Source organism: Callospermophilus lateralis, chromosome 1, assembly GCF_048772815.1.
Source record: "Callospermophilus lateralis isolate mCalLat2 chromosome 1, mCalLat2.hap1, whole genome shotgun sequence".
NCBI classification, from domain to species: Eukaryota; Metazoa; Chordata; class Mammalia; order Rodentia; family Sciuridae; genus Callospermophilus; species Callospermophilus lateralis.
In genome coordinates this window covers 39,894,718-39,912,372 of record NC_135305.1, presented here as the reverse complement: position 1 = coordinate 39,912,372, position 17,655 = coordinate 39,894,718, and positions in this window count along the sequence as shown.

Below are 17,655 nucleotides of genomic sequence, written 5' to 3'. Positions count from 1 at the left end.
TGGAAAATGCGCCATAATTGATTATCATTGTCTGCCAGGAGCTTGGGAAGGGAGAATAAGGGCAAAGCACTTTTTTTTTAACCATTCCTGCTGAGAACCAAAATTGTTACACTTACCTTATTTTTATATTGCTTTAGTCACTGTAATAGAATAGTAACTTCACAAAATAACCAACTAACCAGCAAGACAAGAGGGCTCACTGAAAACTAAGGATAGAACATTTGAGATATTGACTTAACATTGCAAAAAATTCTAGGGAGAAAAAGTTTTAATTTTCTTTTACCAATACAAAGAAAGAAAAATAGTTAATTTTTATCACATTGAAAAAGCAACCAAATTTATCCCTAAAGGTTATTATTTCATTAACAATATTAGCATTATTCAATTTTAATACTATTTTTTGTGTGCTTTTAAAGTTCAGATCATCATGAAGAACACACATAAATAAAGTACAATAATTCTATTCTAAGTAAAGACGTTGAATTCATGGGGATAAAAGTCATCAGCGTTATAACTATACCTTATAAACACAATCTGGTATGGAAGAATATATTAGCCACCTAAAGATAATTTTCCCAGTGCAGAATTATTTCTGTAATAAAATACAGGTGATAAAAATAATTTTACATGCTTGCTTCAGTTGAAATTTGAAAAAAGAAATGGAAAACCATGCTTTATTTAAAATTAAATCAGTTCATTGGGAATTTAAAGTTTTCCCTGTCATCTTCCTTTGTTGCAACCCATAGAAGTCATTGTTATGTGTTTTATTTTCCAGTCATCCTTTTTTTAAATTTTCTTCAGCCCCATTAAATTGCTTCAGTTAAACATCTCTGTATATCCAAACAGATCTCAATTAAAATCTATAGTCTGAAGGAGGCAAGAATTTGTCAGTACCCCAGTTCATTTACATGAATGATTATATCTAGAATATAACCTAAAGTTATGTCTTTTCTTTCATGGCAAGAAAACACAAAAGCATACTTAGTAGAAATAACAGTAGAAAATATACAAATAATGCCAGTTGCCTTAGATACTAAACAGAAGTTTAATCATGTCTTTTTTTTTAAAAAAAAAAGCACCTATGTACACAGATACTTATTCTTATAAGACTCATTAAACCATTCAGACTCATGCTGTTTTTGCTGGAGTTGCAATTTCCTACCAAGATCAATTGTTATATACTTGCTCTTGTGTGTATCTATTTTTATAATAGTTTCAAAGGAGATTTGGCAACATAGCCAAAAAATACCATCCTATGTAGAAATTTAAACCAGACAACACAGTGAAGACACTAAATTATATTTTAAAATCTTCCACTTTGGAAAACTTATGACTGTTTAAACCAGTGAATTCCATATTTGTTGGATCATCTTATGATTTATTTTGGCCATTTTCAAAAGCAATTTGGCCACTGAAAATGCAAGACTATATTACCAAGCACTTTAAATTGTAAAGAAATACTTTTTAGGTAACATTACCTCAGAAAATGCTATCAAGTAGTGTCTGAGCTTCTTTAAACTACATATTGACATGTCAAAGAGAAATGGTAAGACCTATAGCTGCTTCCCTCTGATCTCACAATATAAAATTATTCCTTCCTACACAAATCAGTGTTGAAAAGTCACCACCAAGTTTCAAGTGGAAAATTATTGAGTTAATTGACTTGGAATAAGCTTTACTGAAAATTTAGCAACGATCCTTAAGCTCTCAATTAACTACAGTCCAATTATTCAGAATCTTTAACCATAAGATCCCATTTGGCATAACGCCTTAAGGGAAAATGGGAAATATAAGGAAATAAACTTTCTTTGGGGGATCAAAACTATAACACCTTTCAGGGAATGCCGAAGATAATTTATCTAGTCTTCTATTAATTCACACAATGAGGTTTTTAATATCTTACTATGACAGCTGAAACATAAGTAAGGCTAGTCAGGAGACACTCAATGACACCATTGGCTGCTGTATGAACAAATGGGAATGCACAGTAGGGCTACTACTTGTAAATACAGAGTTAGGCTATCCTTGGAATTATTTTAAGATGCCTAATCTATGAAATAAAAGATAATAAAATTTGGCGGAAAAGGGAAAAGGAATCATAGCTATCAGTAAGAAGAGAGGAAATTTACAAGAGCCTAGAGGCTCGAAAGCTAGTGATTTAGTCAGCTTTTTGGCTGATGTGATTAAAATAACTGACCAGAACAATTGTAGAGGAGGAAATGTTTATTTAGGGGCTCACAGTTTCAGAGGTCTCGGTACATAGAAGACTGGCTCCATATGTTGGGTCTTGAGGTGAGACAAAAGAACATCATGGTGGAAGAGGTGGCAGAGAGAAGTGGCTCACATGATGATTATGAAGCAGAGAGAGAGAGACTCCACTTGCCAGATACATAATATATATCCCAAAGTCATGCCAGTGACTCACTTCCTCTAGCCACACCCTACCTTCCTTCAGTTAACACTCAGTTAAACCCACAGAAGATTAATTCACTGGTTGAATTAAGACTCTCATAACCCAATCTTTTCACTTCTGAATGTTCTTGCATTGTCTCACACATGAGCTTTTGGGAGACACTCAATATCTAACCATACTAGCATAGAATAATTAGGAAATTTCTGAAATTAGAAGGGCTCACGGAAGAGAATCAACAATTATTTCACAATGTTCAAGTGTTCGTGGGCTGGTAGATGATGATGGTGATGATGGTGATGATAATGATGATAGCTACAATGAAGACGTACAATAGCACCAATGATCAGGCAGCCATTGTAACAGGGACACGAAGGACAATCAATTCTTTCTTCAATATCCAAGTACAGATCGGGCTCCTACCATGAAAGCCTTTCTTCTTTGACTTAAGAAATAAAAGGAAATAGCCTCTGCTTGTTTAGGATTGGACCAAGGCTTAGGCAAGCACTGAAGGATGACAACAGAGCTGCATCTGCACTAACTCACTAACCAAAGGAATCAAATCCTACTATTGTTCTTTGAATCCGGATTCACAGTTTTAGAGATACAAACCAATCATAAATATGCCTGAAAACAATGGACTGATTCATTCCTTCAAGATCCAAAAATCCAGGTTAAAGGTTATAGCTCAGTTGGAAAGCACTTACCTAGCAAGCATTAGATCCTGAGTTTAATCCCCAGCGCCAGGAAAACAAATGAGAACTGACATTCTTAGGTAATCATTGAGCCAGGCTATCAACTGCTAAATTAGTCTAAGAAGTATCGGCATTCCAAATCTTGTTAGCTCTCCAACTGAAATAATGAAGCCTCTTTTCTTCTCTTGAACCATAGAGTTAGAAGGAAGTGAATGTTAGTTAGATTTGCACTACTCTAGCAAGCATCTGATATTATCAAGTTGTAGACAAAAGTTTATTTTAGCTCACAATTTTCGAGTTTTCAGTTCATGATTGGTTGATCCCATTGCTTTGGGCTTGTGGCAGCACAATATGACAATAGTGCATGTTGGAGCAGACTCATTCACCTCATGCCCAGAAGTGACAGAGGAGGAGGAAAGGGTCTCTCCATCCCCTCTACAGGCAAAACTCAATGATCTAATGACCTCCCATTAGCCCCATCTGTTAAAAGTTCCCACCACCTCTCAATTAGCACCAAGCTGGAGACCAAGCTTTTAAGATGTAGAGCTTTGATGGACATTCTCTATCCAAACTATACTAGGAAACAAATTACTTTTAAAGATGAAATATCTTTAAGTGTTTAAAAAAGTTATCTTTATACCAAAATTTTCAAAATAAAATAGCCCCTTGTAAGGGGCATAGAAAGCAAGCATATTCCCTTTGTTATTATTGAATGAAAAACTAATGAGATAATTATAGCTTGAGATATAATATGTGATTTGTGTTTCAGTAACATTAAAAGATATTACACTACTTCAAATTTATTTTTATATATAATCATATTGTTATTAAAATATAATTACCAAATAAGCAATCTTCATAGATGTATATTATTCATGGAAGTATACAAAATTACTTTCAGTGGTATGAAAATTTAACCAATTGTTAAATTTTAAGAACGTTTGCAAATTGGTTGCTTTCAGCCAATCTGGAGGTATTTATACCATGGAAATTGGTAAATCCTACAAATCTGAATTTCTCTCACTCAAAGCACCAGAAATTAAATATTTGCCAGCACATTACTTGTTACATTCCTGGAGGAGTATAAAAGAAACCAATCGCCTCAAAATTCTAAAGTTGTGTATGAACACACATATGCTAAGCATAAATTTTAAAAGTTGTGTGTGTGGGGGGAAGGATCAAATCATCTCAGTGAAGCAGTTAAGTAACTTATGCAACAAAGTTTTTGAAATGACAAAATGAGCTTATAAAACTTTTCCACTAAATTTCAAGATAAGTCAAGGAGGCAAGACTATTACAGTTGAAGCTTACATTATACATAATAACCCACAGATAGTAAGCCCAGTCACCTGGATCTGGGTTAGACAGAAGTTCAAAAACTGTGATGAGAGATGCTCAAGTCTTCACTGCTTTGCTTCCAGTCATTCCTTACAAACTTATAATGCGGGGTTGAGATCTAGCCATCAAGGTCACATTCAATAGTCCTTCATTGATTCTTACGATTAGTAGCTTTAGAAATTCTGTTGGAGATAAAGGACAGCTAGAGTACAGTGAATAAAAGTTTAGGATCCTGCTACCTATGCTTTCAAAGGCTTCTTTTCATACATTATAGGACAGTAAAGAAGGACATTCAAGAGAATGTTGCATTTAAGAAGTGCAGTCCTGACACTGGAAGAAAAGGTCACTATAATATATAACAAGTGTTTGAGGAGCAGAAACTGTGAGACATTGGTATCCACACTCTCAGTCTTCTGGAACATTTTGTCAACAAAGAAATGTCTTGGTCTTTATAGTAGGTCCTTATAAATATCATATAAAAAATAGGAATAGCCTAGTTTAGAGTTCTTTAGAGAAAAACGTAAAATTTCAGTTTGACCCTGATTCACTATTCAGCTATGAATGGCCTTTTAGGGAGAAATATTCCTCTAACATTTTCAGAGATGAAATCACAAGGGATTGACAAAGATTGAGGGAGATTAATATCACAGGTAAATGTTAATAAAAACAATTGTTATTATATACCTAGATTATTTTATTTAATTGTTACAACCACCTGATGAAATAGACGTTTATCCCCGTTTAACTGATGAGAAAACTGAGGCTTACAGACTTTGGGAAAGTTCACAGAGATGATAAGTAGATGAGTCAGGATTTGAGCTCAGGTCTATTTGAGTCAAATACCTAGCCTCTTTCCACTATTTAAAACTATTTTGCCAGGATTTAAAAACATAAGTGAATAAAGAACTAACAGCAAGGGTTATACTGAAAGACTTTTGAGTAACTTCCTCATGTTTATTATTTTTCTTATCCCATCTGTTTTCCTAGAATAATTAGAAAGAAGGGCCCTTAGAAACCAAAATACACTACCTTTGTTTTGTATTTGAGATGTTTGCTTTAAATCATAGGAACTACTGCATAGCTTATAGAAAGAGGGTGCCCCAGGGTGAAAAGTGGACTACAGTGAACACTGAGAGGACAAAAATAATTTCTTATTCCTCAGGGAATACAGCAAGTAAGGCAAGGAAGGATGGCAAGTCCACTGGATCCTGAACACGAGAAGTGAGTCCACAAGTCAAAGAAAGGGCTTATGTAAGTTCTTCAATACAAACTTATCTGGTCACTGTTTTGGCACCTCGATCTTTATTTAAACTATCAATTTATCCTTAGATCTGTGCATGTATCCATTCATCCAAGTCCTTACCCCCATTATCCCAATTTATCTCTCAGTGAGCCATATTCCTTGTAGCTTTGGAGACTTCTTACAAAATTATTTCCAAAGTTATTCCTCCCACTAAGATTGTTGTACAGTGACAGGAGACATACAAATACAGGTAGGGGACTCAGAAAGACAGTGCCCTGGACCAAGAACCCTGATGCTCAGAATCTTGTGGTTAATATATCACTAATTAGCCCTGTCTTCTTCTTTCCTTCACCCTGTGCCTTGACTAGCTATTGGAATAAAGAAAAGAAGAAATGGTGGGTGAGGAAGGAGCTATAAGAGAATAAAGAAATTACCAAATTTCCTGTATTTTAGGTGCCCAGCATGTTTAAGGACTTTAATTCTAGTTAATAATCACAACACTTATCAGATTCCTCTTTTGTAATTTATTTTTCTGTATCTTCAAAATTGATTACAATTACTTTAACCACATCTAAGACATAGATGTAGTAGCTTCTGATAAAGATATTTTTAAGTTTATGCTTAGTTATTCCCTTCTGCAATAATATCATAGCAATGATGGGTAAACTGGAACAGAAGTAAATTGAAAGACATACCTGAGATCAATTAAAAGATAAACATCTCTGTGGTCAAGTCATAAAACAGAAAATGAGACAAGACCTCTATGCTGGGGTGTTTTTGAATTAAAAACAAGCAAGGCTTTCCTGCAGCTCCACTCCTCTAATTGGTATGAACTAACAGCGATAAAGCTACAAACTTTAATGGAATTTCCCTAAAACAAGTAAAGAGCTAGGTGCCCCCATAAAATAGGTATAGTAACCACATGTTGATTAAAAGCAAAATAAAGGAAAGAAAGAAAGGAGCGAGTGAGAGAGAGGGAGAGAGAGAGTCAAGGGAGGAAGAGAGAAAGAAAGAAGGGAGGGAGAAAGGGAGGGAGGGAGGGAAAGACAGAAAAAGAGAAAGAGAAAGAAGAGAACAAATGAACGAACTAGAAGCCAAAAACCCTGCTTCTGAATGCTGGTTTGGGCTCTGGCTCCTGATGAGCTCTGGTGGTCTGCAAACCATGTATTTGATGGGTTATACTATTAGTGGCTTAACTTTCACCCAGAGATTTACAAGTCCAAAATTATGATTCATTTTTTAACCTGATTCTTTGAAAATATAACTTAAGCATGTAAAGTTAGTAAACTTACAGTAAGTTTCTACAACAAAATCAATGCGTAATCAAATAAATAAATAAATGTAAAATAAAACACCCAACAAATACAAGACCCATATGCTTTCTAAGAACCTTGGAATGTTTGCAAAAAATGACCTTAAATTAACATATTAAAAAATTCAGTAAATATCAAAACACTATTAGCATATACTTTGTTTTATAAATATAATACCATTAAACTAAAAGTCAATAATAACAAAGAGTTTAATTGCTCTTTGGAAGCTTAAAAGTAAAATTTTAAATAATTATCAAGTTAAGAGGTAATCACAAAAGAATACAAAGTATTGAGAACTGAAAGAAAATGAAAGTACTACCTATTAACATTTATAGAATGCTTCTAAAATTTCAGTAATAAAATTATATCCTTAAGTGCAATTTATACAAAATAAGAAACACTGAAGATAAGAATACAAAATGGTCTTAAAATATTACTAAAACACATTTAAATAAAGTACAGTAAGAAAATTAATGAGTGTGGTAATACAATAGAAAAGAAACAATAGAAAATTCCACAAGAACAAATGACAGTTTTGTGGAAAAATAAAACAACCAAAAACAGAAAACCAATAAAATCAACTTACCTCTGATAAAATTAATGAATAAAAAGAAAAATAATAAATAATATATGAAGAACATAAAAGGTATAATTATACATATATTAGGGAGTAAATGTATGAGATTAGTACTATGGATAATTTTATGCAAAAGTTGAAACTAAGTAAATGTTATTATTTTCTAAAAAATTAATTACCAAAATTGACCCTATTTTTAAAATGAGTAAACATAATTGTTAGGAATTGTCGAGGATCTGAAATATTACTCTATCCTTAAGCTAATTAGTTTGTCTGCCAGAATTTCAGAGATGTTGGCAAAAAAAAAAAAAAAAGAAAGAAAGAAACTCCTGCATTAGTAAAGGGAAAATGTCCGTTTATTGCTCACAGAAATAGCAGTAGCCAGAGCACCAGTATTTTCTTACACCAGCTTCAATTCCCACAGAGCATCTGAACATAGTCAAATAATATCTATACACTTAATGTTGTATGTTTCAAGAAAAAAACTGTTAGGGGACCTGAATCTTGTGTGGGGGGTGCAAAACATGCTGACACAGGCTAAGTAGCTAGGATTATAGATTGTCAGAGCAGCTATATTCCTGCTTACACATGACTGTGGAGGGACACTTATTGTTATTATACTTGAGAATTTTTTTTGCTCCAGAGAAAGATATTATCTCTATCTTCCAAGTACATTAACTGTGTAGATATCCATGAAAAGATAATCTAGAGCAAAAGGATAGTAAATGTTTTGGTGTCCTAGCCCTAAACAGTAAGGCAGACCCCACAGCTAGTCCACTGGAAGACACTATTGAGTCAGTAAATATATAACAAGGCTTATCAAGGGAACAGAGCTATGAGAACTAACCAGAGTTCTGCGTACTTGGTGAAACAACTATATCTACTTTTAAAATCCATTAAGACTGATCAGGATCAACCTCAGCAGCCCAGGGAACAACACTGAATTTCATCTTGGCTGATGTATCAATGAATCAGATTCAGGAACTTATGGAAAACCTCTGTCAATAAAGGACCCCCTTGAGTTGGTGGATTTGACTCATGTGGCTTAGTAGGGAAAAATATTTCTACCAAAGGATTATTTGTAATTCACATAAAACCAAGATGGTCCCATTGTCATTCCAGTTATGTTCATTTTTTTTTTCTTGAAGTACTGGGGATCAAATCCACGACTTCATACATACCAGTCAAGTGAGCTACTGAGCTATTTCCCAGCCCTTTTATGAATTTTATTGTTTGTTTGCTTGCTTGTTTGGATAGGTACATGCTAAGTTATTTGTGCTGGCCTGGAACTGCCTTATCCTCCAGAGTAGCTAGGAATACAGGCATGGGCTACCACCCCTGGCAGGGTAGCTATATTCCTGCTTACACCATTTCCAATTGACAAGCTAAGTTTCTTAGGTCCTTTCCACATTGTTAGTTGTTGGGTTTGAATTGACTTACCCCAAATTGGTAACAAGAGGCAAGAGAATTACAAGGCTTCCATGGGGGCAAGCATTCAGTTTCAATAAGAGCCTTGTAGAAAGCTAATAGTGTCTTTACACAAAGGGTGAACCTGATCTCCATGTTAGAGAGAAACGGTTTCAAACCCCAAGAGGTTCCTCTAGTTGAAGTCTGCTTCCTTTTACCTTAGATTTTAATCAGTAATATCATTGATCACAGAAACTTGAAATTCAATGGAGTCATTGGGATTGTGGGAGTTCTAATTATAGAAAATGTGAATAATTCTCAGGTCAATCTGTGGCTTATGCCCCCACTTAAAAAGGATCCTGTTTTCTGTGATAGCAAATATAAAGTACCAAGTAAAATATCCAATGAGTCTTCAAAATCCAAATTGTCCAAAAAAATGTAGGAACTTCTTTTTGGTGGTAGTTTTTCTTCACTGTTAGAGGACTCAACATTTTGATTATGCTCGTACAGTCCCAGAAACTACTTGACAAGAAGACTCTTGAATTTTCTCAGTATTCATCAGCTATTATTACTTTCTGTATCTATCTATTTATCTATCTATTTATATATATCTATATATATACCTATATATATATACACACACTATATGTACTTGTATGTATATATATACACTATGTGTATAAATATGTATATATACAAATATATACATGTCATAGTGTATATATAATATATATGTTATAGTAGTACGTATATACTTATACTATATATGTAATAGTATATGTGTATATATACACTTATATATACATATACATACACACACACACACACACACACACACACACACACACACACATATATATATATATATATATATATATATATATATATATGTTAATATAGCTTAGGGACTGAGGCTGAGACTTCTGACTTGTCAACCAATGAAATGCAATCTGTGTAGTCAATGTTTGTGATATCAGAAAGTATAGGCACTTGTGCCAAACACTCAACTATCCAATAGTTGCAAACAGCAGGGGAATTCAGATTCCTCCAGGGAGTATTGAAAACATATTTAAAAGCTTTGCCACATGATGTGTCTTGATCTGCAGGTGCTAATGGGATAGAAAAAAGTTTTTAGTAACGTGTGGAACACCATAACAACTATCATTAGTCTGTACAGTTGACACAGTTACAAAATGTCCAGAACCCCTGGGACATCAGGAGCAACAACGGAATATAGCTGGCAATAAGCCACTATGAGATACCAGTTCCTGGTAGCCTTCTGAAGTAGCCATATAAGGCTGCTATATTGAGATATTGTTCTACTTGCCTTTCAAGAGCTTAAACATTCTGAATTAACAAAAAATTGTTAATTATATGAAGGTTTCCATTTATAATCCTAGTATTCCATATTCTTTCTATTGAACCAAATGAAAGGAACAGGAAGACAGTTTGGAAAATTACTCAAGTGCCAGAGTGTTTTGCAGTTCTGTGCTTGTCACCTGAGCTCAAATTTCCACAAAGCAGTGCAGAGTGTCAGATGATACTGAACATACAATGGATTGCAATAAAGGAGAGGAACCCTGGGTTTAGGGGAAAATTATTTATAATTGGTAGTAAGCAGGGCTCCTTTTTGCTTCAAAAGTACATGGCATTTTTATCTTCTAAGACTGACCCTCACAAGCATTCTTTAAAAGATAGTCCCAAACACAGAACAGTCATTGTCTCACTTGCAAGATAATAAAAATCATGAGGATTGTCTCCCAGAAAAGTATATAAAGAGATTCTTACTCACATCAATCATTGGGAAAATGCAAATAGGATAATATACCATATTTCCCTGCACAATCATAATGACTTTATGCCAATTTATTTTTGACAAAAATTGGGGGCACAACCATTATGTGAAGCTTTTTAAAAATGTGTGGATATTACTTAAAAATTATTATTAAATTATCATGGGTATAAAATAGGATGCACAAAATACTTGTGAAAGCATATTAGTTGATGGTAAGAATTATGCAGTGAAAGATGGTACTCATTGTTTGGATAAGTTTAAACTTAGGAAGTATTGGTTATGATAAAGAGAAATAGAAATAGGAATTGTAAAGCATATAAATATATCCACTCACTTGGGAAAGAATCTGGCAACATCTAGCAAGTCTGAAGATGCTCATATTCTAGGTCTCAGTGATTCCTCTTGGAATATATGTCCATGAATCTCTTGCACATGCTGGCAGTATTAAAAAAAAATGGCTGCTATCAGTTTTCCTTGTATGTGTGGCAGAATTATAAGTGAAATAGTAAAACTGAAATCAACACTACATATACATGAGAGGTGAGTGATTGGGGAAATTCTGGACTATTCATAAAATAGATGCAACAAAGCTCAAATGAATAAATTACATATATACATGCACACATAAATACATATATATAAAATCATGTAAACTATATAAAAATATTTAAGCTTAGTATTTTATTCATATAACAGTTAAAAAGTATCAATAACTATTATAAATAATGATTCATATAAGGATTCTCAGAAGGCATTAATTATAGTTACAATATTTCCCTTAGTCTTAATGAACTAACACAAATATAAGAACAAGTTTTCAGAAGCTTAGGTGTGGGAGTGTTCATTAAATTATTCTATATTTTTGTTCATGTACTAGAAGCATATTATCCTTATAATATTAGTATTAGTTTTGAGGGGCTAATTGTTCATTATTTCTATATACTATTATTTAGTCTTTGAGAGAGGAAGTGCAGTTTTATAACTAAAAATCTATACACCAAGCTAAACATGCCTGAGTTCAAACTTTAGTTCTTTTATCATTTTTTTGTGAACTTGAGCAATTTAACTAAAATTTTGAAACTTTGGTCTATAGGTAAAATTGGAAAAAAACTATGTCTTATATTCTAGAGTAGTTAAAAGTACTACATGAGGCAATAAATGAAAATGGATGTGTCTGGCTTGAAGAAAGTACTTTAAAATTTTTGAATATTTGTGATGATGAACAATTTAATGTATATCTCTTATATTAGCCATATATTTACCATCTCTTTAGAGAAAATATTTCTTTAATCAGAGATATTGTATATGATTTCCCACTTCTTCCAACACAATTTTCATACCAGCTGTCTGTTCATCTCACTGTCCCCCAAAGACAATCTGTTCAGCTTAGCCTGTGAGACTGTGATCATTCTGTTTCCTGGACCTTTAATTTGTTTCCGCATCCCATGGATTTCCATAATGAAACTATCCTAAATCTTACCTATGTTTTACTCTAAATAGCTTTATCTGAATAAAAATATATTACTACTAATAATCAACAACAATTTCAGTATCCTACATTTTGTAGCATCGTAGATTTAAAATCACTTAAGTATTTTGTCACTTATGAGACATTCAGAAGAAGATAAGCTACTGTGTAGAGAACTAAGATTATATTTGCTGACTCTAAGTTTAATACTATGTGTCACCTTATCTAGTAAGTAAATAGTAAATATATTTACATTATCTAGTAAATAAATCTAGTAAGTAAAATATTTTCCAGTAGTTCATCTTCAAAGATATATCTTACTATTGTTTTTTCAGTATTTTCCCTATATAAGGCTAACCTAAAAACTTAAATCCAATAGCTGTTTTAGTGGCAATCATAAACTGGTTAATGGTAATAAAAGTGAGTGACATTATCTTGTAATGTTTTCTTTGAGCAGTATATTTGGAGGTCATGCTCTGTCAGGATACAACATAATTCAGATGTCTAATAATGGGTAAATGTATAACAAATGGATTTCATAGAAAACTTGGAGAAAATAAAAACCTGTAGAATTTGAAAATATGTCTATGCTGCGTAGTCCTCCTAACATCAATTTATGCACAAACAAAGCCATTATCTAGAGAAATAACAGAAGCCTCTGACCCTCCCATGGAGACCTTTTCACACATTAATCATTTCACAATGTCATAAGGCAGATATGTCACATCAGTCTGAGAAGAGCTAAACTTTCTACATATTGTCTCTCTGTCTGCTGGATTCACATGATCAAAAGTCCTACTTTGAGGATTCCTATTGACCCCAGATGAAAGAGTAGAGGTCATAGAGGACAGAGAAAGATGAGAACAGAGATGCTGCCTTTCCATTTTGCTACTGAAACCCTATATGTAGACCTTTTTTTATTTTTGGTCTAGGAATTTTTATTTTTATTTTTGGTCTAGGAATCCCTTGTACAAGAAGAAAAAGGGATGGGTGAAATTCACTTTTTTTATTTTCTTCTATTTTTTGTTAGGAAAAGAAGCTGATTATGTTGAGCCTGGAAGAAGATACAGCTATTTCTCCTACACTAAAAATTAACTAGTTCCTTGCACTTCTCTCTAAAAGCCAGTAGGTCCACTTAAACATGTTAACAGTGCAATTCCCTGTGACCAAATATATATATATATAAAGATTTCTTAAGGTACAAAAATTTGACTCTGCGCTGTCATTTGTCTTAGCCAACCCTTTACCAACCCTAGAGTATAACTAGAAGAATGAGAAGTTATACTCTATTTATGTATGATGTTTTAAAATGAATTCTACTGCCTTGTATAACTAATTAGAATATTTTTTTAAAAAAAAGTAACTGGAGAATGTCTATTTGTGCTCTGAGGGAGTGAGAAGGATCAATCTTCTACAGATGAGTCAGCTTCCAGGGTTGGTAGACTTTGTTTTTAAGACCAAAATATTAAATCAACTTGATTTAAACAATTCCAGGCAGGTAAGAACAGATATGAAAATTTTCAGAAATCAAAAATGGCTAAAAAGTTTATTATCAACAAGGACTAAGCTACGGGGCTTTTCTTAGTGATATCTAGTTTTCATTTTGCTTTATGTTGTTAATTTTCTAATTAATAGACTTGCTTCATTATATTTGGTGAATATATTAGGGATTTAATGATAAATCATATAATTTCTAGTTCTTTAACCTCTTTTATATTACTAATATAAAACTAGTTTAAAATGTATGAACTTTTAAAAGTTTTATTTCATCTAATTAAGTTTAGCAATAGGATGAGTATGATAAATTTTAATGTCAAAACCTGTTTCTACTGGCCGACTTATGTTTATTAAGAGCATGACTTAGGAAAACCAAAAATGAGTAAATACCAGGTTGAATCTATGTCCCATTAAGTGGATAAAATAAACAATAGGGGAGAAAGGGAGAAAACATAAATCAGTAAGAAGGAAACAATTACTCAACCAGAATTGACAAGAATGTGTTCATTCAGAGTAGATGAAACACAGGTTAGAAAGCCAGGGAATACTGTTGAGAAAAATTTAATTTATCATCTTGAACAGGAAAAACAGAGCCAGTTGCAGCTAATACACACATTAATGAAGGTCTGTAAAAGTAATGACAGAGGTTATGACACTGTCCGTGTAGGAAGGGAAGTGCTATACAGGACTGTCAGCATGCAAACATCAAGGAGAACAGCCTTTCTTAAATGATCATGGGTTAGAACAGTGGTAAAGAAAACAAATGGGGCTGTTCAGAATCTACATACATTCTAGATTTCAATATCTACCTTTAAGAGACTGAAGGGAGCTTCTGAGGACTGTGAAAGATCTAAAACTTACTTAAGAAGCTGTCCAAATCTGAAAGAAATACTCATGAAGCTTTCTAGTTCCTCTTCTCCATTTTTGGTTTGTTAACTCATAATTCCTCTGTTAGGGTGATATTTACAACTGATTGTTGTTAAACAGATAGAGCAAAGGAAAGTGACAAATGTTATAGTGTCGAGTAGTAGTTTCACTGACCTCTCTATCCTCACCTCACTTTGAGCATCTAATTTTGGTGAAAGAATAATGAGAGTCCATATCATTTATAAAAAGATAAGGGACATGAATCCTAATGTACACCCACCTATTTCTCAGGGTTCAAAGGATTCAAAAGTTCAGAGAGAGAATTCAGCAATTGGGAACTCAAGAAAATCATAGAATGAACCCACCTGCTTTTCAGGGACTTCAACACTACTTGCAGGCCCTTGTAGTGTCTCTGAGCTTCCCTTGGGATTAGCAGGGCTAGCATGGAACTATCCGTGGTGCTGAAATTGTATGAAGTCTTTACACGTGTTATATCAGGATTGATGAACTAAGAATGAAAAGATACAACATTCTCAAGTTTACAAATAAATATTATTAATCAAAAAAAATTGTGTAGGAAAGTGGTCAAACATAAAATAGTAAATAAGGGGCATGGGGCATGTGGTAAAAAATTTCTTTAAATATCAGGAATATATTGTTTTTCTATAGATTGTTAGGGTTAAGAGCTTTTCTGAACAGAAGAATAGTATAACAAAATTATTACTTTAATCATCTTAATTAATCTTGATATATAGAATAAATTTTGAGAAATATGTTTTAAATTACAAAATTCAAAGAAATACATCCTAGTTTAATTAGGTTTTTTTTTTTTCATCCCTAAGAAGTCTGTAGTAACCTAAGAAAAAAGAATATATTCTGGCATTTAAGTATAATACTTTTCAATAAATTTAAAAAAGGAGAATTAGAGGAAATTGATCTTTTCTTGGAACTCACCCACAAAATTTAAATTTCCAAAGGATTAATTTCTGGAATACTGTCATCTATGAAGTACAAGATTACATATCACATGACACTTGTACTTAAAAATTACTGAAATGATTCACATTGATTTTATGGAATTATTATTAAGTGCATAAGGTAATATTGCCTGGCACAAAGATTAATAAAGATAATGATTGATAGATAAACAAGTATAAATATAGATGTATACAGAACATTCCTAATAATTGAAAGAATTAAACTATCTGGTTCTTAATTTTATATCTTTGTTTATCTAAACTCAGATAAAAATTAAGACATCTTTTGATAAAGTTAAGAAATAATTATCATAAATACTTCCTTTCCTGAAAGAAATTCTATTCATTATCTAATAAGATTTCCCTCTTAGCTTTGGAATATTTTATACATAGGATATTGGAAAGGAGCTCTTAATTTGAAAAAAAAAAATTTCCTTCTTTTCACGTAAGATTGCATAGAGGGCAACCAATACTGACACTGTAGGGTTGATATGATGTCCTTCATTTTTATATAATTATATGTAGGTGTTTCATTTAAGATTACATAATAAGTTAACTAATTCAGGTACCTTAGCAATAATGTGGTGTGTTTAACATTTGTACATAATATTGTGTGTGTGTCAAGAAATTGATCTTTGCTAATTTTAAGTTTTGTTTCAGGAGATAAATATCTGATTTGGGCAATGTTCCCAGAAGTTACTTTGGAAGAAAATGACACATTTAAAAACTGTAGAATTCTAGCTTTATTTGGTTAAAGTAATTATTTTGAAACAGTGCTTTTCTGTGTCTGTGCTTGAAGGACTATGCTGTGTATGTGAGCTCACATTTGTGAGAGGACAATTCATGTGGACACCTGGCTGTATTGAGTTACAGTAAATAATGAGCATGAGTGCTGAGGTGTGATGTCAGCCAAGTGTACTCACCTGTTCTCATTTGAGACCCAGACAGTATAGGCCTCACCAAAGATAATATAAACCAGATATCCAGGTAGATATCTGAATATAGGACCATTATGGCATTCAGAACACCTATTTCTTCACACAACTGGAAAGTGATGTCTTCTTAAAAGGGAAAACTTCTTGTGGCAGAAATATGTACAATTATACAATGGTCCTAGTTGCTATATCCACTTCTTTTTTTTTTGAAAATTATATTTTTATTAACAGCAGTGATTTATACAGATTTTATTTAAACCTTTTTGATAATATCAGTTAAAATGTAAGCACTTCTGTACACTATTGGGATGCAAGGTTGTATAAGGAGTATATTAGACAGCTTTCTCCAGGGGGATTTACTTTATTTATCATCATGCCTGCGTGCTAGAGAAAGTGAAACACAAACTTCCTAGGGGATTCATAGATACTCGCTCTTAGTTAATGCTCATCCCTGAGATGTAAAATGCCATTATAATTGGAGAAATTGTCCAAAGGAAATTTACAATGATTAATATCACATCCTTTAATTTCTGTATTTTAATTATGTTCATATTTGGGGGGATAATTTTTGGAAAATTTTCTAAGATATGTTTCTTTACCTTCTGATGTATCTGATAAAAGCACAAACATAAAACAGGGATGTCAGCTTTGACATTTCTTGTTGATTGTATTTGGTTGCATTATTATTATCACCGTTAGTCTTTAGGTTCCTTGCTGGAATCTTTTTTGTTTTTTCTACTAGAGTTGAATGAGACAAAAATGACCCCTACCACGTCTGATACTGGTGAAAAATGTAATTGTCTTTCTACACAACACTAACATTTTTCACACATCAAACAATATTGAAATATTTGTCAAATGTAAACAATATTTCCTTAAATTCCACATTTGACACACAATCATTTTCTCTGAAAGTTGCATATGGAGTTAGATATTTCCTTAAAAAGGGAAAACAGGAGGATAGAAACACTTTTAAAGACTTATACTGTATAGATATAAAACCACTGAGAATGTATAATTAAACTTTGAACTCTTAGAAGCTTCCAAATAAAACAAAATGGCAAAGCATTGGAGTTTTACCTACATCCACTTAATCAAAATTCAGTTAAAATTCTATACCCATTACCAAGATG